This window comes from Culex pipiens, chromosome 3 (genome assembly GCF_016801865.2).
Source record: "Culex pipiens pallens isolate TS chromosome 3, TS_CPP_V2, whole genome shotgun sequence".
NCBI lineage: Eukaryota > Metazoa > Arthropoda > Insecta > Diptera > Culicidae > Culex > Culex pipiens.
In genome coordinates this window covers 121609842-121632441 of record NC_068939.1, presented here as the reverse complement: position 1 = coordinate 121632441, position 22600 = coordinate 121609842, and the positions used below count along the sequence as shown (strand labels likewise).

The 22600-nt window shown below is 33.8% G+C and overlaps 1 protein-coding gene across 1 annotated transcript in view; it reads left to right on the top strand.

Moving 5' to 3' along the window:
- Positions 1 to 9090: 9090 nt before the first annotated feature.
- LOC120413050 (putative metabolite transport protein HI_1104) overlaps positions 9091 to 22600 on the top strand; it is a 32207-nt gene continuing 18697 nt past the window's right edge. Inside the window, exon 1 of the mRNA XM_039573746.2 lies at positions 9091 to 9440. The gene's annotated coding sequence lies outside the window, so the exon portion shown is untranslated. The remainder of the gene's footprint in view (positions 9441 to 22600) is intronic.

Sequence of the window (22600 nt, the reverse complement as noted above, 5' to 3'; positions counted from 1 at the left end):
AAAAAGTTTTTCAATTTTGGATTTTATTCGATATTTAAGTTTTCTGAAAACTGAAAATGAAGCTGTATGTATAGTAGGTAATTTACCCATACTCTCAAAAAAAGTTTTAAGGCAACACTTGAAAAAAACAAATTTTTAATTGCTTAATGAATTTAGTTAAACAATTAAACATATTTACCAAAAAAACCATTGCCAAACTCAAGTTGGAATCTGTTTTCAAATATTCAATCTATGTGACAAAATGAAATAGAATCATAACTCTAAGTTGGCCATTAGGCTCTTTTTTTTAGTTTTTCATTAACTTAACCTCTTGTTTGATAAACAAAAATTAATAGAGATCATATGATTCATGAAAAATATTATGAAGATCTGTGTCAAAGACTCCAATAATAATTAAGATTTTGAATGTCTTAAACAGTTTTTCCATACTCAAATATATTGAAATAATGAAAAGAACCTTAAATTTAAAGTAAGTAACTAAAGCAGAATTGAGCGAATTCAATTTGAAAATTTCACAAAATATTACAAAATTATTCAAGAGTTAAAAAATAATTTTCAAACAAGTATGCTTAGAATTCCCGACTTTTCCCGACTTTTTGACAAAAAATCATAAATTCCCGACTTTTTCCCGATTTTTGGCGGATTTTGGCGAATTCCCGACTTTTTCCTGACTTTCCCGATTTCCCGACTTGAGTGGCCACCCTGCTCTTAGCCCAATGTAGTTTAGAATCATTCACTTTTGTCTTTTATGATTAAAAATAAGTACTCTTTGAATGAAGTCAAGTGCTTAATTTGATCAGAAAGGATAGAAAAACCACATTTGGCCATAGAAGCATTTGAAATTTACATCGGATTTAAAATTCAACGGAGTAAAAATTTTTTTTTGCTTTGGTAAATTTACATCATTTTCATCAGAAATTTACAAGTTTTCGAATGGTTGACTGCTCGGTGCGTTTACGTCGGAAGGCATGTAAATTTCAGTTGAAGTTAATGTAAATAAGCATCATTAATGACGTGCACTTTTGGTACATCATAAATGATGTAAATTTACCGGAATTTTTTTTTCTGTGTAGGACGGAGGGGGACGCGGGAGGTTCAACCTAATTAGCACGTTCCATGTGCGACATCGCAAATTTAGGCACAGCTGAGACCGCTTTGCGGGTCGATCTATTTCACCACGCCACAATTGTTGTATTTCTCGCCAGCTGAAACGAAGACCCGCAAGTTCAAGTTCAGTGTCGTCTAGCTATGCAAGAAAATGCAAGAAGTGACCAGAACCAGTTTTATGCTTCTCGTTTTATGTGGAGAATGTAAGTCTTTGGGTTTAGCTAGTAAATCATGTACAAAGCCCTCACATAACCGCATGTCAGCCCGGGTTTGGTTGTTGGTACACTCGTTCCCGATCAATCTTGCTCCTCCTGTTTGTGGTGGTGTAGCTAATTCTTGCCCACGCTCGTTTTGCTGTTCCTTTCGATTTCGAAGTTGGTTGGTGGCTCTCGGTTTCGCCAAGACAGGCTGGCAAATTAACTAAGACAGGGAACACAATATAACTAGTTCTTTGCACACGGGTTCTCGGGAAATAACTGCACCGACGATAAGTTGTCTGTTATTTTTGCTTTTATCTCTTTTGCTAACCTTTCTATGTACAGTTGGCACTATCAATTACATATCATGCTGGGACAAGTACAATATTCGGTATAAATAATATCTTTTAAAATTATTTGTTTTCAAAACATTTTATGAAAAGTAAAAAGAACCAACTTCCGCATAGTTTGTTGAACAATTTACCTAAACAAATTTACACACCGAGCCGCGTCCAACCATCGCAAATCCAACTTCGATTAAGCCAATATTGACTGGATAAAAAGCGAAACCAGCTCGTGAATTTTATTACCTTCAGCCATTAGGAGATCGCTGCGGAGATTCTATCAGCAAAATACTCGCCAACTCAACAACAACAACATTTTCAACCCAAGCCAAGCCTCGACAAGAAGCAACGAACTCCGCAGGTCAGTTCCCGTCGTGGAATCTATCCATCTCTTGGCTTCAGCTCCAGACCTGACGACTGTCTTGTTTTATTGCCTTAGCAGCCGCGGTCCTCTTGGACACATGATCCACGCCGTACGTACCCAATTGAACCACACTCAACCATCCCGTGACCAGTTACGTCTCGTGACGACCACTCTCCGGCCCTTAACGGAGGGAGGAACCTTCGAGCAAAAAGTTACTATTCCAGCGTATGTATTATTGCTGAAGTTTTGCATAAATGGAGGAAAGTTTTCGTTTCGGAAAAATACATTTTATTTATTTTTTTATTATATAAATTCAATATAAAAAACTCAAAACATGTTAAAAAAAGATTCCATCCAAAATACATTCCTCTACCATTCCTAGATGCAACGGGGTGCACCAGGTTTTTCCTTTTTTTCTAACTCCCCAGTAGAGCAACATCGCCACGCTTGAGGAGGCCAAAAGGTGGCGTCCACGTTGGGTTGTTTCATGCTAGTTTCCCGCGCTTTTTTGCCTGAAAGAACCAAAAGAATGAAGAAAAAAAAGTTCTTCAAAAACCTGTTGAGGCTGGGAGGCGTGCGAAATGAACGGGAAACCCCAAGAAAACGATACAACACGACCAATACGATGACACCAGTGTAATAATGTTGGCTTCGTCAGTTTTATGTTTTGAACCTTCTTGCAGCTCCGGAAATTCTGACGGCGTTGAAGGTTCTCCAGAATGGATCACTCAAATTGCCATCAAGTAACGAAATAAATTCTGTATTTTTTTTTTCAGTGTGTCCAATTTTTTAAGATGAGTTAAATTTGAAGGTTTTGAATGATATTTTTTAAACCGAACGATTAAAATTCATTAACCCTCTACAACCCAACCCCGCCTCTAGACGGGCTTCGATTTAAAAAATCGCCAAAAATCCATTTTTCAACCAATTTTTGATCTTCAAAAAGCATTGGAAAGAAGAACTTTTAAAATTTTGGAAAATTTTAGGGTTTGAAGTTTGACTTGTTTTATGTGACTTTGCCAATGTTTTTAAAAATGTAATTTTTTTAGGGGTCAACTTTGGCTGTGTTTTTTACTAACATTTCCTATATTTTAGGTAAAAAGAAGCATGCAGTAATTTTTCTAGTGCCCCAGGCTATGCCTCTACACATTTATTTACAATTTAAATGATAATGGTTCCATTTTATAGCAGAAAATGTGAAAAACATGCAAAAAATTGAAAAAGTTACTGTAAAAACATGAAAAAATTGGATAGGCAAAATGTAATGATAGGAGGTGGTAGAGTAGGCCAAATACTACCAAAAACAAACATAAACTAAACAAGATAAATGCAAATTAAAATACTAAAAATTAAACAAGAAAATCATAAAACAAGAGAAGTAAAGTTTTTCGTAGAGCAAAAGTTGCTCAAAATGACCTCCTGAACACGGGAAAAAAAAAAATTAATGTTTTCTATGCATGAACTGTTTGATTGTTTTCTATGCATGAACTGTTTGATAAGCTTATTAACTCGATGTTGTCGTGCTATCTTGTCGCACGTCGTTTTTAGACGTTCCGAGAATAACGCGTTTTAATGTTTGACCTTGAATAAACAAACACTACTAATATTGTTTGACCAATATGTGCATTGTCCCGAAGTTTGGTTGAATTTGGTTGCCGGAGTTCCGAGTTATAATTACAAATGTTTGCAGTAGTCGGGCATGTACGAGTGCCACACGCGTTCTGACCTGAAATCCCTTTGGCAAGAGGTCGCATCTGCAGCAATTATCACGGTGGGTAAAGATAGCACTTTTAGATCGAAATTTATTTCATATGTGAGTGACAAAAATACACGGAATTTTTTCTGTTTTAAGGGGATACATTCAAGTAAATCGGCAAAAATGTCAGAGGTTGGTTTGAGCACACACTTAAACATTGTTTTGATCTGTTTTCAGGGCATTAAAATATATATTTTCAACTATTATAAAAATAAATTTGAAGACATTTGGTTGTATAATTGTCGAGATATTTTCAAAAAACGGGTGCCACGATATATACACACTACTCTGACCAAATCGGCTCAAAATTTTGGTGAAGCCTCGTTAAACCAGTCCTGTGTGCATGACGATGCCCGATTTAAAAAAAGTTCATTTGAAAAAAAGGTTAAACATATTTTTGTTTTTCATAAAAAAAAATCACCAGTTTTTGATTTTTGTATATTTATAAAATGCAAAATGTCAAAATCGGGATTCGTCATGCACACGGAATATGTCTTGCAAGTCTTCACCTCAAATTTCAACCAATTTGGTCCATCCCATCTCGAGATATCGTGGCACCCGTAAATCAACTCGGTGTTCAGAGAAAAACGCTCACAAAGTTTGACAGTTCGCTTTGCGCATGGCAAAATTTTGAGCGTAAATCGTCTCTTACTCAGTTTAATCATGAAATATCTTCATGAAACTTTCAGGAGTGTTTGAACAACATCTTTTAAGAGGATTTATTTAATTTTCTGAAATATGAAAATCTCAGGATTGAAATCGAATTTTAGGAATCTGCGAATGTCAAATGGTGAGGCATTGTGAGCTGCAGCTGCATGGTGTTCTAAACTCAATTTGGCCCAAAATGCACGTGCGACAAAAAAGCACGACAACGAAGTACTAGCAAAACCCTTTCATTTTTTAATGTTAATTGAATTACCCTACTATATTTACAATCAATTGTTTATAAAAGTGACTCCAGGGAGACTTAATCCCTGCATTTTTACAGTCACTGAAACGCTTGGCATGACTCAAAGAAATCTTTTGATCAAAAACCTTATCAGTAGAGCGTCCAATTTCCCGTCCCGGGAAAAAAAATTCCCGCGAATTTCCGGGATTTCCAGGAAAAAAATATTTCCCGTTTCCCGGGAAATTTGTAAATTTCCCGGGAATTCCCGAAATACAAGCGGAATGATATAATGAAATTTTTCAAAAATATGAAAAAATATCGTTTATTTTGAACCACTATTACACTATAAAAATTATTTCAATCTAATTAATTTATTTGGCTATATAACCATTCAACTTATATCATCACATAAATGGAATCATGAAAAATCATTTAAAAACAACTTCGTCTCATAAGAAATTAACCCAATGAATGCAACCATATTATGGAATCATATGAAATTTACCCAATGAATGCAACCATATTTCAAAACTCGCTTCAAATATTTTAAAACTTTGAGTTGTGATTTCATGAAATAGTGTCTCAAGTTAAATAGCGATTGAAATTAAATTTTAAGGCAAACTCAATGATTATCTCTTTTTTTCACTAGTTGAAAATACTTGTTCTGGAATAAGTTATTTGCCATGAAACACGTTATTTCTGCATGATTTTTTTTCCATTTCAATTTTATGAACACTGAGACAAATTTAAAAGCAATTTTATTGTTATGGAGCATAGATTTTCACTATGCAAACACTTTGATTTAAAAAAAAACTTTTCAACAAAAATACAGGTAATATATTTTTTTTTGTTTTGGTACGATTTGAAAGACAGCTAAAAATTTGAAAATTTATATATTTTCTCAAAGTTGCATGATTTCATGCAATCAAGTCATTAATTGATCCTCACACTCATTTTGACCATTAAAGTTGCTGTTCTAGACAATTCTGTTGCAAAATATTAATCAGAAACAGGATCAGAATAATTTTCGTTAAATTTAAAATATCCCGGGAATTCCCGGGAAATTTGTTGAAAATTTCCCGTTTCCCGGGAATTTTGAAGCCCCGGGAAATTGGACGCTCTACATATCAGCCAAACATAGTTTAATGTTTAAGCTATCAACTCATGCTTTAACTGAGTTTATATTTAATAGTTTTTGTGATAAATCGAGGTAGGGCGTCCAATTTTCCCGGGTTTTGAATTTCCCGGGAAACGGGATTTTTTTGTAATCCCTGGGATCCCGGGAAATTTTTTAAGCAGTCATAACGTCTATGTTTTCATTATATTTGTTATGTTTTTTAAACTTAAATCATAGAATTAGCTCAATACTGTTAATAAGTGATAAGCTACACTTCAATCTAAACAAGGAAAGCAGTCATTAGATAGTTTAAAACACATTAAAAAATGTTTTTGTTCTTTGATGTGCTTTGGAATCAAAATGAACAACATTTTTAATTTTTTTTTATTTAATTATTTATATAACATGACTACAAAAAATTAAACAATTTCATTGTAACTGTCTTAAAAAACTAGAAACGAAAAATTATAAAATACAATTATACCAGGCAATGTAACACTTTGGATAATAATCGGGACTGCAGTCTTAATAGGTAGAGGAGATTTTAGAGCAACAAACTTGGAAATCGGTGTACTAACTGTATTGTTCTATTCCTGTTGTAACCGAAATCAATCAAAACAATCAGAATATTATGCAAAAAAAATACTTAAACAGATGTCTTAATACGTTACTATTGTCCTGATTTGCTCCAGATGCCGGTTTTTTTTAATGAAAAAATCATTTTTTTTTAATATAATATTTTTTTTATAAATATACGTAAATGTAATACTAAATATTTTTTTAATCAATAAAGTTTCATAGAAAATATTTTATGCGCAAAGCTTTTTGCGGATCTGTAAACTATGATTTTAACAATTTTCCATTATAAGCCAAATTAATGATTACATATGAGATGACGAATACAAATTTTAATGATTAAAATTACTTAGTATTACTTAGTATTGAACTGTTTTTTTTTATTTTCACAACCAAATCTGAATTTTTAGACCAAAATTTGAATTGTTTTCTATTTCGGGAATTCCCGGTTTTGGGAAAATCTCGGGATTTTTGTCCCGGGAATTCCAGGGATGGACGCACTAATCGATTTTGAAAAACGTACCATGAAATTTGAAAACTTTGTTCGTGGTTCCCATTTTCATGAACGCTTGTTCACGATTTTGGGAACTCTTTTTTCTCCGTGTACTGTTGAAAAATATTTATTATTCTGATTTAGAAATTTTCAAAGAATGTCGTCGTTTGGATTACAATTTTTGGTATTTTTGTAGTATTTCAGGTTTTTTCAGAAACTTTGAGTAAAATTTACCAGTTTTGACAAGGTCAATAATTTTACACCAAAATGAGAAAATCCGAAGAATTTTTTTTCAAATTAAACCTATTTTGCATTTTTTTAATCGACTAATTTCAAAATGTTCCGATTCTGATCACAGAAACAAACAACAAAATCAATGTCTAATCCAGGGGAATAAATAATTAATTTCAAATGTTTAAAGCCTGATTTTCAAAAAAAATAAAAAAGCTTTGCTAAAAAGTTTATATTTGATTTTAAATACATAAATAAGCATTATGCAAATTATTCTGAATAGTTAGCAATCGATTTAACAAGTTTTTTCATTAAAATGTGAATTTTAGTCAATAATTACCCCTTTTTATGGAAATTTTGAAGGGGGAGGACAAAAACTTTAAATTTTATAATAATTTGCATTGGCCTCATTGTTTAAACATAAAATAATAATCAAAAAATTGCTCAATTTACGCCATTTCATTAAAGCATGCTAAACAACGACAACACATCGCACAAAACGCTGCCGGCAAATTGAGAGGAGCCTCGAGGGCAAACTAAGCACCAACCCATCAACCTGCCAACCAAGAACAACCAATTCGCTACCTCCCTATAGTTCTAACAACTATCAATTCTCTTGCGCTCTTGTCTATTCCCGTTCCCAGTTTCTACACTCCGTTCTGTTCTGTGCTGTGTTCTCAGCGCGGCCAAGCGTCAGGTCATCGTGCCGGGTGTGGCACGAGGTGACCTGGGGGGTATGAAGGTGGAAGGGAGGGAGGACAAGTCGTGTGGTCCAGCCAGCAACGGCGGCAGTCTTCGAAGCACACCGACGCCGACTCACGCCGCGGAGATCGCGAGCGCAAAAACACAAAAAGTGCTTTTGTTATTTATTGAAGTGCCCCGGACTGATCCAAGCTTAGTTAGCGGCTGATCGGCACAAGATTCGGTTGTGCGTCCTGGTAGGAGACAACAACAACACCACCAACAGGACGGAACGAACAGAGATATTAGAGGACTCGGGAGAGGAAGCCCTGATTGCACCAGACTCTGTCGAGAATAGCAGAGTGGAGCAGCTGAGGTTTTTAGTGTTTTAGTGTAATACAAATTAATACAAAGTAATAACTAGGAAAAAAGGCTGAAAATTAGGAGGTGTCCGCCAAATTTGGCACAGTAAATTTAGGCCCGAAATTGAAAGTGAAGTAAAAATCGAGAGTTTGCGCGCATACTGACTGAGAATCTCTCCTGAAAACAAAAGCAAAAGTTGGTATATTGTTATTGATCAAATCAATTGTTGCCATAGCTAAAGAAGTGTGTTCAAAATTCTAACGAAAGTGAACTGAGCTAGAAGCTAGTGTATGTGTGCGTGATTGTTCCTGGTGAGAATACTTGTTATTGTGATTTCGTGCAGCAGCAATCTTGGATTGCTGGGGAAGATACCTTTGCCGAAGGTGTAGCCAATTACTGGAGCACATCCGTGGAACTCTGAACAAATTTCTGCTCAAAAAGTGTGACGAGAAATCAGTTCATTAGTGTTCTACGATAAATTTGTCCTGGATGATTTCTCAGCACACTACGATCTCATAAAAGAAAATGTATACCAGTTAGACTGACATTCGTAGCAACGAATCAAAACAAACAAGCTCATCACGATTTGCACATTTTTATCAACTAAAAATTGAGTGAAAATGTGTTTCCGTTAAACTGGCCATCACACGCAATGTTAAGCGTTTTGCGTTTTGCGTCTTCCATAAACAACCATCTTAACAAGAGTACAGATTGAAAGTTAAAAAAAACTTGGCCTGGTGACATCAACTAAGACAACAGAAGTGATCACTTGGAGGCACATTTAAAATTGCTTCATTGAACCACTTGTTTTCAAATAACTACCGTACCTTTCAAGCGTAATGTTTATTTCAGTTCAACTCATGTCAAATCCAACTATCCCCAACCACCGGAAAATAATCCATTCAGATGGCACTTCTCCGGTTCTCGATCATGTGATGTTCACACTAAACATTTTTCATCAGATTTTTTTAATGGAAATCCGTTTCTTTTAGGACGCAATGTAATATGAACGAAAATGGTTCCTGAAGATGGACGGAAATTTGTAAACATTAGAAAATTGTTTTTTTGCATGGCCAGCTACGATGTTGTTTTCTTTTATGTGTATAACAGTTTATTCCAGTTTCTATCAGTCAAGGGGTTCTAAAGTTGTGTTTCGAGTTATTTGCTCAGGCTGGAGAAAAAATCGTGCTGTTGATCAACCCCTCGGTTAAATCTATTATAAAATCTGTTATAAAAGTTGGAGCTCTCCACCGCTAGAGGCAGCACTGTATAAATCCCTCTTTTTGAATCTCAAGTTCTACCGATGTGACTGGAGGTTAAAGGTGAGTGGTACTTGTTTGCTCATCGTCTCGCGTATTTAGTCATTATGAACGATACGATAAAAGTTGTATTTGTGAAAATGATATAAGTTGTTGATGGATTTATCCTTCTCGGCGTTTGATTTGTTTCAATTGGTTTTAAATTGGTGTACACATTTATTTTTCAAGTAAAAACTTCATTGATCTTCTTTTGGTTAGTTTTTTTAGTTTGATAAAAATTAGCTCACTTTTTTGTTATAAATCATATGCTTAGATTTAGTACAACTTTATTTAAATTTGTTGCCATAGGCTCTGAACAATGTCGAGGAGGTAGCCAACAAATTAAAAAAAAACTACCGTAAACCGGGGTGACTTTGATAGGATTTCGATTTGTTTTTAGAATATTTTCCAACAGGTAAGGTTTTTCTCAAGATTATTATTTTTAAAACATGTACTGGGGTAGACCACACAAAGTCCATGCACTATTTCGGAAAAAAAAAGTTTTTTCAATAATGTTTAGAAAAATAGTTACGTTAAAAATTCTTAGTTATAATTCCGGGGTGACTTTGATAGTCATAGTTTTTCTTGTTAAAATCACATTTAAGATGTTCAAACTTTATTTGTACGCTAAATGTACCATCACTAAAGTAGTTGATATAGTTTTTAAGAACAAAAATCAATGGTTATATTTAGTTAACTAAGTGTATAAGCTTTTTAGCAAAATACATAAAAATTTTAGGTAAAATAACCGGCTCCGTGGCTTAATGGTTACGGCTTCTGTCTCCCAAGCAGAAGGTTCAGGGATCAAATCCCGGTCGGTACCTTTGAAATTTGGAATCAGGAATTTGAATATGAATAAAAAATAAAATGAATCAGGTGGGATTCGAACTCACACCTCTGGATTGGTGGTGGTCTGGGACGCTAAGAAGTCGGCCATCAGAAGTTTTACACTCTAGCAGTGAATTGATCCGTAGTGTTGAAACATGTTATCTCTCTTCTTCTCATATTATTAAATACGCGCTGATCCCTGATTTGCCTGAGGGGATTGGAAGTCTAAATATAGATCGAGTTTCCTTCAGATGCTTGCTTCTATGTTAAGGCGGGGCCGAACAATGCCCAGCGACCTCGGAATAGGACCGCAAGGAGCTCTGTCATTCTGAAATGGGTCGTTGGAAGCAGCGCGAGGGCTATCACCACCTAATACCCGGGACTGAGATAAGTTGTATCAGCATTCGGCATATACAAAGTCTGATACAAATTATACTTTCCCATAATTTCGCTACCGGTTAGCGGGTATTGGATTGGACCACACACACACACATACATAAAAATTTTAGGTAAAATTGTTAAAAAGTCGGTAATTTGCCTGAAATTTGTTAAAACTACAGTGGACTCTCTCGTTGTCGATATTGAAGGGACCGTCGAGAGCAGGAGTTATCAAATTATAGAACAAAAAATCAAAGCATGCTTCTTGAAGGGACTGAAAAATTTATTGACAGCTGGAGCAATATTGATATCGAGAAGATCGACAGCCAGAGATTCGACTGTAGTTTTGTTTGTTAAGTTAGCGATTTTTATTGCATTTTATACTGAATTCGAAGCACGGACCACTAGTTTTCAAATTTTACATGAAATTTGTTCAACTGAAATTGCCTTTTAATTTGGAGATTTTTTTTTAAATTGTGTTTCAAAACACATATTATTTATTATTTACAAACTTTTTTAACCTTCTCCTAGTGGAAAATTGTCCAAAGAATCCGAAAATGCATTCCGTTTTCCGATTAAAAATCATGTTCATTGAGAAAATCATGACACTTTGAGAAGTTTAAAATAATGACTTTCATCAACATTTTCTTAACTATAGTTAACTAACTTTTTAAACTTGTCAAAATTTTATGAAAAGTTCTTCTTGAGGTACTTTGAACACTTCTCTACCACGGTCATACTTCTAAACCATTCCTTACGTATTTTAATTGTACTCTTCATTTTGCGAAAAAATCGCAAACCAATCAAAGTCCCCCGGCTATCAAAGTCACCCCGTTTTACGGTATGTAAATTTCAAGCCTAATTTTCATTTTAAAAAAAAGTATCGCAAACTACTTTGTAACAGTTATGCTACTGTCAAACATTTTCAAAATATCAATAATTTTTTGAAAAAATGGTTTTCCTAAAGCTTTGCGTCTATTTTTAATGCAAGGTCCAAAAATTCAAAATTTGTTAAAAGCCTCAAAGTGCTCTATTAGATAAAAAAAATACAAAAAAAAACATTATTAAATGTATCCTAAAGAGTTTACAAGTTTACATTTTGAAGGGGGGGGGGGGGGGGCACAACCTTTAAACGAAATTTGCAATAGCTTTATTATTATTAACTGTCTAAGAAAAAATATTTTTTATCAAAATTCAGTTCCATCTTCAATTGGGTACTAAAGCCCTATACCAATTTTTATGTACAACGGTAGAAAAACACGATTAAAAACCATTTCTGATCACTTTTTTTCATTTTGGAACGAGCTGTCAAGTAAGAGCTTTTCTGTCAAGAAGGACCGCGAGGTTTATTTTTCAAAAATCCATTTTAAACTCTTTGTGGTCGTACAAAGGGTCATTGTACTCAGAAAAATAAGCTTTATCGCTGTGAACAATAATATCAGCAATCTAAGCTTCATTTTAGGACCCAATTCTAAAAGTATATACGTACGTATACCGTCACCTGGGCAAACATTACTTTTTAGAGCACTTGGAAGCATTACACTGTGTCTGTTATTATCAAAACAATTCATTTTTTTTAAACAGCTGTCCTAACTCGTCGCATGTGTCTCGATTCGTCAAAGATGACGGTCAATTATTCAATCTTTTTTCAATAAGTTTTGGTTAGCGTCATTTGGGGTGAATTGGGACACATTGGGCAAATTAAGACAGCTGTTTTAGCCTTGTTACTGCACAATATTTTGATATTTTTGAATGGTTTTGGATAGAACGGACACAGAACAACAACAAAAAAGTGCGTCAAGCATCAACAGTCAAGTGCTTGTAAAACTGCTGTCCCTATTCAAACTGTAGTCTCGATTCGCCCCAGTTGATGTTATCCTTAAAATAAAGACATTTACAATTTTCGAGATGAACATATTTTTTCATAATTTTTGACGTCAAAAAAGATACAGATTTAAATATCAATATTTAAACAAAGTTGTGCTTAATAATTGACAAAGCCGTGTGTAAACTTTTTTTTTAAGTTAACCTTTAATCCAATTTTAAACTGAGCATTTTCTTAAGAAAATCGAAAATAGTTATCAAAATATTTTAATTTTGATAAGACTTTGTGGATGTAATTTCTATGACCAAACCAGCTGAATATTTTTATTTTTTTATATTTATTTTTACATTATTTTTACATATAATGTTTAAAGCCAAGAAAAAGTAGGGACATTGTTTTATATTAGAAAAAAAAACTTTACATTCTTAACCCTCTAAAATCTAACCCCACCTGTAGGCTGGCTTTGATCTAATATATCGACAAAATCCTTTTTTTCAACTCATTCTGGTTCTTCAAAAGGCATTGGAAGGAAGAACTCTTAAACATTATTTCGCAATTAACTTCTTTACTTCTTCCTTGGATTCTAGATGTCGCTGAACAATCCGTCCTATTTATTTTTAACAATTATCTGGGGTAGAAATTATCAACATTTTGTGTAAAACATTGCTAAAACAGTTAACCATTTTCGCCCTTCATGACGGTTCTTTATTATTGATTGATATTGGTATACATTTTGGTGCAACAGTCATTTTTTACTATCCCTAAGAGTTTTAAATTTTCCATGCAACATTTTTAATTAAAAAAAATACCGAACGTGGATTTGTAAGCTTTTTAAATATATATATATATATATATATATATATATATATATATATATATATATATATATATATATATATATATATATATATATATATATATATATATAAAAATATATATATATATATATATATATATATATATATATATATATATATATATATATATATATATATATATTATATATATATATATATATATATATATATATATATATATATATATATATTATATATATATATATATATATATATATATATATATATATATATATATATATATATATATATATATATATATATATATATATATATATATATGACCTATAGATGTTTGGGTACCAAAATTTTTGTAATTAAAAGACGCAACTTTTGGTACCCAGACATCTATAGGTCATCGCTGAAATTTTAAAGTTATCGCAGTTTTAGTGAAAAAAGTTGATTTTTTGCCGATTTCGTCATTTTCCGGTTTTTGCGCGCGGCGCGTCGAAAAACACGGATTTTATTTTCAAAAAATCATATCTCGGAATCCTGTTAATGAACTCCTCCCATTTTTTAGTATGTTATGTAAAAATGTCCGGGGAATCCGATAAAAATATTTCCAGACATAGGCTCTTTGGTCCAGACACCGTCAAAACGGCATTTTAAAGTTTCATACGCCCTTTTCATATGTTAGGCTAGATTTTTGAAACTACTTACTATTTTTCTTTAAAAGGCCAACTTATCACCTTTCATTTGCGTACAAGACAATTGAAATCGGTTGAAATGGCGAGGAGTTATGATTTTTTGAAAAAAGTGGTTTTTGCGAAAATCGACGAAAATGGCCATTTTTCAGACCACCCTAACACGGCGTAGGTCACCCTAATGGCCAAACAAAAAAATACGGGTCTAATTATTTCGGCCAGGGAACCCCCAGAAAAATTTTGAGCCCGATCCGAGCACTTTTGTTTTTTTCCATGCTGTTTTCGTGGAGAATTGCTGTATGCTGTATATATATATATATATATATATATATATATATATATATATATATATATATATATATATATATATATATATATATATATATACAGCAATTCCATTTGAAAAGAGCCTAAACCGAAAAAAAAGTTCTCCGATCGGGCTCAAAATTTTTCTGGGGGTTCCTTGGCCAAAATAATTAGACCCGTATTTTTTTGTTTGGCCATTAGGGTGACCTACATCGTGCTAGGGTGGTTCGAAAAATGGAAATTTTCGTCATTTTTCGCAAAAACCACTTCTTTCGAAAAATCATATCTCCGCGCCATTTCATCCGATTTTAGCTGTCCTAGACGCAAAAGAAAGGTGATGAGTTTGGCTATTTGGGAAAAATAGTAAGAAGTTCCAAAAATCTAGCTTAACTATTGAAAAAGTCGTATGAAAACTTAAAATTGCGTTTTGCCCGTGTTTGGACCAAAGAGCCTATGTCTGAAAATATTTTTATCGGATTCCTCGGAAAATTTCACATAAAATATCAAAAAATTGGCGATGTCGAACCGTACGTTTCAGAGATATGATTTTTTGAAAATAAAAACTGAGTTTTTCGACGCGCCACGCGCAAAAACAGGAAAATGACGAAATCGGCAAAAAATCAACTTTTTTTACTAAAACTGCGATAACTTTAAAATTTCAGCGATGACCTATAGATGTTATGGTACCAAAAGTTGCGTCTTTCAATTACAAAAATTTTGATACCCAAACATCTATAGGTCATCGCTGAAATTTTAAAGTTATCGCAGTTTTAGTAAAAAAAGTTGATTTTTTGCCGATTTCGTCATTTTCCTGTTTTTGCGCGTGGCGCGTCGAAAAACTCAGTTTTTATTTTCAAAAAATCATATCTCTGAAACGTATGGTTCGACATCGCCAATTTTTTGATATTTTATGTGAAATTTTCCGAGGAATCCGATAAAAATATTTTCAGACATAGGCTCTTTGGTCCCGAGACCTTCAAAACAGCATTTTAAGTTTTCATATGACCTTTTCAAATGTTAGGCTAGATTTTTGAAACTTCTTACTATTTTTCCCAAATAGCCAAACTCATCACCTTTCTTTTGCGTCTAGGACAGCTAAAATCGGATGAAATGGCGCGGAGATATGATTTTTCGAAAGAAGTGGTTTTTGCGAAAAATGACGAAAATTTCCATTTTTCGAACCACCCTAGCACGATGTAGGTCACCCTAATGGCCAAACAAAAAAATACGGGTCTAATTATTTTGGCCAAGGAACCCCCAGAAAAATTTTGAGCCCGATCGGAGAACTTTTTTTTCGGTTTAGGCTCTTTTCAAATGGAATTGCTGTATATATATATATATATATATATATATATATATATATATATATATATATATTATATATTATATATATATATATATATATATATATTATATATTTATATATATATATATATATATATATATATATATATATATATATATATATATATATATATATATTTATATATATATATATATATATATATATATATATATATATATATATATATATGTGAAAATATAATTTTGAACACTGCAAAAAAAATACAGTTGCTCTACAGTCTTTGAAATACCAATATTTAAACATATTTGTGAGTAATTTCGTTGCATTTTATTCAGTAATTGCATTACTATCTACAAAAAAGAACCACTTTGAAGATAATGTCAACCGTAAACCCAACTATCGCCATTTTCAAACCAAACAAATTCTTTCCGCATTCCTCTTTTATAGTTTCTCAACGAAAAAAAAACAAACCCCATTAATCTCAGAGTCATTCGCACTACCCACCTTGCCTCTTGTGGTCGCAAAAAAGTTCTTTAGAACCTTCCTCCAAAACGTTACAACCACCATGTCTCATTAAACTTTTAATATCCTACGACGCGAAGAACAAGTCACCAACCAAACCTTCCAGTTTGATGTGTTCTCCTGGAATTCTGTCCACATTGCTTTGGATGATTCCTTCGATCAAGAACTCTTCACGAAGCAACTTCTTTTATTTCGCCACGGCGTAGTTGGCAGCTTAGAACAAATCTTGACTTTTTTTTGATAAGGTCCTATAAACAAATGTAAACATTGAGTGTATCCCGCTTACTCCGATGGACTTTGACATAAGGTGTGAAAGGGATACACTCAATGTTTACATTTGTTTATAGGACCTTATCAAAAAAAAGTCAAGAAATGGATTATAGATCCCAAGATCGGCGGCCTACTTCGATGCCGTGCACGGACAACTTTTGGTCATTAAACAGGATGATTAATAATGGCCGAAGCTGGCGGTGATTTTTTCGGCAAAACACCTCCTTGCTTGAAGAACGGTGTACCACCTGCTATGATCTGGACGGTTGAGATTATTAAATTTGAGTCTTTGTTTGTTTGTCACCATTAATTTTAATTATCTGACTGATTGAATTCAGTTGTGAGGGTTGAAGAATGTCCGCACCTTAGCAAATACTTTAACTTGACCTTGCCAATGATTTTCGTAATTATTTAATCAGCAATAACTCGCTGCGGGTAAGACAACTGTCTAATGACCTCGGGCAATTAGAAAGGTCCAACTTTCCACAACCATGCCCTACGGCTGACCATGGCGGGTGCACAATTTAACAGCCCACCTTAATGAACCACTTCTACCGCTGTCATGACAGGGCACATTCCCACCGTCTGTCACCGATACACCCGTCAGTCCAGTCCAGTGCCCGTACTGGATACACTTACAACATCGCTACCTGTTCGAAAACATTGACATTGATCTTGAATCGCGCCATTTACCATTACGCACAGTAGCGTCGTTGACAAGCGTTAACAACGTTTTTTTATGGCAAGTGCTGCGTCACTTAACGTCTCGCCATTATGGCGATACTTCTGACATTTGCACCGTTGGGACGTCCGCTTGTGCTCTAACAAGGTGGCAGAACGGTTGTGTCCCAGTGCAAGTGTGCAAAAGTAACAATTATAATTGCAATACGCGCATAGATTAACCCCGAATATAGGTTGGGTTCGCCCTTTGCACCGCCGTGTGACAGCTCATTAAGTGACGTTTGCGCAAATGAACGAACGCGCGCGATACCATTGATGGGGCTGCTAACAATACCACAGATTTGTGCAACCGAAGCTGACTTCAAACGGAAGTTTAAACTTGAACAACAACATGATGCTAACCCGCTCTTAAAGCTATGCTATACGGGAAGGCAGCTACTTAACCTGCCATTGCAGCAAAAGCAGCTCAAATTCAAAACTTGAGTATAATTTGTTTAGCGTGTAAGGCGCAAATTTCAAGACAACACATTTGACAGCTCTAACTCCAAGATGACGACTAGCTTCCCCTATCCAACCTATCGTATCTTGCGCAGAGAACCCATTAAAAAAGGTGTTTTGTTACATCATCTACCCATCTCTGCCGGCAGTCTGACTTCATTTTTTCATTAGATTACTGCTGTACGTACGAATCTCTTTTTGCTATACCCGCCACAATTCTTGTTGGCGGATTAGGCGGGCTCGTAACCGCCGTAGACCAAGGTCGTCATTTTTTCATGATTCATTTTCTCGCACTGAAGTTTATTAAATATGATGATGGCTCAGGTTCAGGTGTACCAGTACAGGGGGCACAGTGTAAACCGGCTTTGGGCGGTTATTATCGAGGTATTTAACGCTGGATTAAGTTCCAGCAAAGTACGGCGAAGAGATCTAATCGATTGGTCGCTCTGTACCGAGCGGCATTACCGAGTGGATTTCCGGAAGAATTATACATATTAGATTGCGTTTTCCGGAATCAGTAGTTTTAAAATAATTAAAATTGTTATTGGTAAACCATCTGTTCAAAGGAAAAAAAAAAAATAAATAAAAAATTGGTCATAAGATAGACAAGAATAATACTGACCTACACTGCCCATGATCGCATAAATGTCCCATATGCATTTTCATCACTTTAGAGTTATTGATGCAGTTTGGTTCAAAATCGTGTGCTCTTTCTAAAGAGCCTATACCATCCAGTACTTTGTTCTAGAAATCGGGAGGAAATCCAGTTTTTTTGTGAAATCTTAACAAGTAGCCTTATGTGTGGGACAAACTTCAAATGCGTTTTTCTCAGTTTGCTGTTTTTGCATATGGGACATTTATGCGAACATGGGCAGTACAATAATTGACAAAAATGACTGCGCAGGCTCTACTCTAGGGGAAGCTCGAGGGGAAGCATGATGTTTGGGGTCCCCAGTACACGTTTTTCAAAAATATTTAGACAGGGCCGAATGGTTTTTCTCCAAAGTGTGTATGGATAATTATGGCGGTTCGTCGCACTTGCATACAAGCTAAAATTGCATGCAATATCCCAGTCAAATCAATCCGAATTCTGAAACGGAATCTAACTAGAATCGTATACAAATTCCGTTTCAAACGCAACAACCGGTTCGAACACGGAACCGGTTGTTGCGTTTGAAACGGAATTCGTATACGATTCTAATTAGATTCCGTTTCAGAATTCGGATTGATTTGACTGGGATGTAGGAGAACCGAACAGCACTAATTCTCTATCGAGCTGTCAAATCGCATCAACTTATCAATTGAAAACAATTTGAAATGCATTTTCATGCGTTTTAAATTATTTTGAGCATGTCTTGGATCGATCAAAAATATGTAGAATTTTTGTGAAATTTCGGTGTACAGTACCTCAAAAAGTTTTTTTTCGGAGAAAAAAAAATTCGTCTAAGGTATTTCGAAAACTAATGATTGTAAATCAACTGGGCAGGTGTAAAATGCATTTTAAAACACTTTTTTCATTCAAAATACCATAGCTTGTTATTTCCATTTTTATATTTTTTATTTTACCAATACTTAGATATTTTGAAATCTAATGATTGTAAAACATATGGACATGGGTAAAATGCATTTTTTAACAATTTTTACATTGAAGTGTTAATACCATGGCTTGTAATTTCGTTTTAATACTTTTTTGTGTTTTTTTAGTGAAGATTTTTTCGATTTTATAGGACATTTTTCAGAAAAGTTGCTAAATTTTGATGAATACCTTGAGAGACTCTTAATTACTGATTTGACCAATATTTGACATCAAATAGAAAGTTTTCGAACCAAATTTGCCAGATTTCTAACTTTCTTAAAAAAGATCCCTAAATCCAAGCTGTTGCTGTCTTTTTATAACAAATTGAACAAAGAAAAGATTTTTATTCGGCCGTATTGGGGTTTCTAACTTGGATTTTGGGATTTTTCTAAGAAAGTTAGGGAGCATCCATAAACCACTTGGATACTTTTTTAAATCTCAGACACCCCCTCCCCCACTCATTGACAATTTCCATACAAAACAAATCTTTTTTGTAAGGAGCGTGGACAATAGTTGTTCCCTCCCCCCACCACCGTCCACTAAGTTATCCACGCGGTTCATGGATTATCCCTTAGAAATCTGACAAATTTGGTTAGGAAACTTTTTATTTGAGATCGAATATTGGTCAAATAAGTAATTTAGAGTCTCTCAAGGCATTCATCGAAATTAAGCAACTTTTCTGAAGAAATATCCTAAAAATTGAAAAAAAAAAAAACAAAAAAAAGTTACTCTAGACCCCCCAAAGAAATACTGAGCAGTTCTCTACGAAATCGATCTTTTTTTTTTGAATTTTAATTTTTGTATTTTTTAATCCGGCTGAAACTTCTTTGATGCCTTCGAAGCCATTTTGCATCATTAGTTTGTCCATATAATTTTCCATACAAATTTGGCAGCTGTCCACACAAAAATGATATGTGAAAATTCTAAAATCTGTATCTTTTGAAGGAATTTTTTGATCGATTTGGTGTCTTCGGCAAAACTGTAGGTATGGATAAGGACTACACTGAAAAAAAAAGATGCACGGTGAAAAAAAAATTGGTGATTTTTTATTTATTTTTTTGTCACTAAAACTTGATTTGCAAAAAAAAACACCATTTTTAATTTTTTTTTTTTTTATGTGTTTTAGAGGACATCAAATGCCAACTTTTCAGAAATTTCCAGAATGGGCAAAAAATCTTTGTGCGAGTTATGAATTTTTGAATCAATACTGATTTTTTCAAAAAATCGAAAAATTGGTCGCAAAAAATTGTCAATTTCATTTTTCGATGTAAAAACAAATTTGCAATCAAAAAATACTCTAGTGAAATTTTGATAAAGTGCACCGTTTTCAAGTTAAATCCATTTTTAGGTGACTTTTTTGAAAATAATCGCAGTTTTTCATTTTTTTAAATTAGTGCACATGTTTGCCCACTTTTGAAAAAAATATTTTTGAAAAGCTGAGAAAATTCTCTATATTTAGCTTTTTTGAACTTTGTTGATACGACCCTTAGTTGCTGAGATATTGCCATGCAAAGGTTTAAAAACAGGAAAATTGATGTTTTCTAAGTCTCACCCAAACAACCCACCATTTTCTAATGTCGATATCTCAGCAACTAATGGTCCGATTTTCAATGTTAAAATATGAATTCCGATCTTTTCGAAAAAAATATTTTAAATTTTTTTTAACCAAGACTAACATTTCAAAAGGGCCAAACATTCAATATTACGCCCTTTTAAAATGTTATTCTTGGTTTAAAAAATTTCACGAATGTTTCATATTTTAACACTGAAAATCGGACCATTAGTTGCTGAGATATCTAATTTAAAAAAATGAAAAGCTGCGACTATTTTCAAAAAAGTCACCTAAAAATGGATTTAACTTGAAAACGGTGCACTTTATCAAAATTTCACTGAAGTACTTTTGGATTGCAAATTTGTTTTTACATCGAAAAATGAAGTTGAAAATTTTTTGCGACCAATTTTTCGATTTTTTGAAAAAATCAGTATTGATTCAAAAATTCATAACTCGCACAAAAAATTTTTGCACAACTTGGAAATTTCTGAAAAGTTGGCATTTGATGTCCTCTAAAACATATCAAAAAATAAAAAAAATAAAAATAGCGTTTTTTGCAAATCAGGTTTTAGTGACAAAAAGTTAATTAAAAAATCACCAAAAAAAAATTTTACCGTGCATCTTTTTTTTTTCAGTGTAGTCCATACCTACAACTATGCCGAAGACACCAAATCGATCAAAACATTCCTTCAAAAGATACAGATTTTGGAATTTTCATACATCATTTTTGTATGGCCAGCTGCCGAATTTGTGGAAATTATATGGACAAACTATTGATGCAAAATGGCTTCTTTGGGCATACCGAAGGCAGCAAAAAAGTTTCAGTCGGATTAAAAAATACAAAAAAAATCGAATGACCGAAATCTGAGAGAACTGCTCATACTTCGACGTACTCCGCAAAATGTCGGGAGAGAGCCCTTCTTACATGGTGCCAAATATCAGTCTTGCCATATTGTTTAGTTTTAACCCTCACCGCCCACATTGTTTTTTTCGTTTTTTTTTTCCCCGTGTTTAGGCGGTCATTTTGAGCAATTTTTGTTCTACGAAAAACTTCACTTCTCATGTTTTATGTTTTTCTTGTTTTATTTTTAGTATTTTAATTTGCATTATTTATCTTGTTTAGTTTATGTTTGTTTTTGGTAGTATTTGCCTTTTTGGCCTATTCTACCACCTCCTGTCATTACATTTTGCCTATCTTTTTTTATGTTTTTACAGTCACTTTTTACTTGTTTTTCACATTTTATGATACAGAATGGCACCATTATCATTTAAATTTTAAAAACATGCGTAGAGGCATAGTCTGGAACACTACAAAAATTACTGCATACTTATGTTTACTTAAAATATAGGAAACAAGCCTTACCCGACAAACTTCGTTCTGCCTTTTTTTTTCGTTTGTTGACGTTTTTCACTTTTTTGTTTATTCAGCCTCCTGTGATCAAAATTTGATTTTACGTAACTTTTCCCAAACAATCTGCAGATCTTCCGGAATCGGTTCTAGAGTGGCCAAAGTTGTAACTTTTTAGCGTAAGAACCTTCCTTGGACTTATACGAACCCAACGCAACAAAGAGCACCTCGATCCGACGCTCCGTATTGAACTGATTCGCGTTCGAACAAAACCGTCGAAATTTTTTATATATATAGATATAGATGTTAGTAAAAAACACAGTCAAAGTTGACCCCTAAAAAATTAAATTTTTAAAAACATCAGCAAAGTTACATAAAACAAGTAAAACTTCCAACCCTAAAATTTTCTAAAATTTTAAGAGTTTTTCTTCCAATGCTTTTTAAAGATCAAAAATTAGTTGAAAAATGGAATTTTGGCGATTTTTCAGATCGAAGCCCGTCTAAAGGCGGGGTTAGAGAGTAGAGGGTTAATGTTATAAAAAAAGAAATCTTTTTTGTGTTTCATTTCTTGGGCACCCTACTGCGTACTTTTA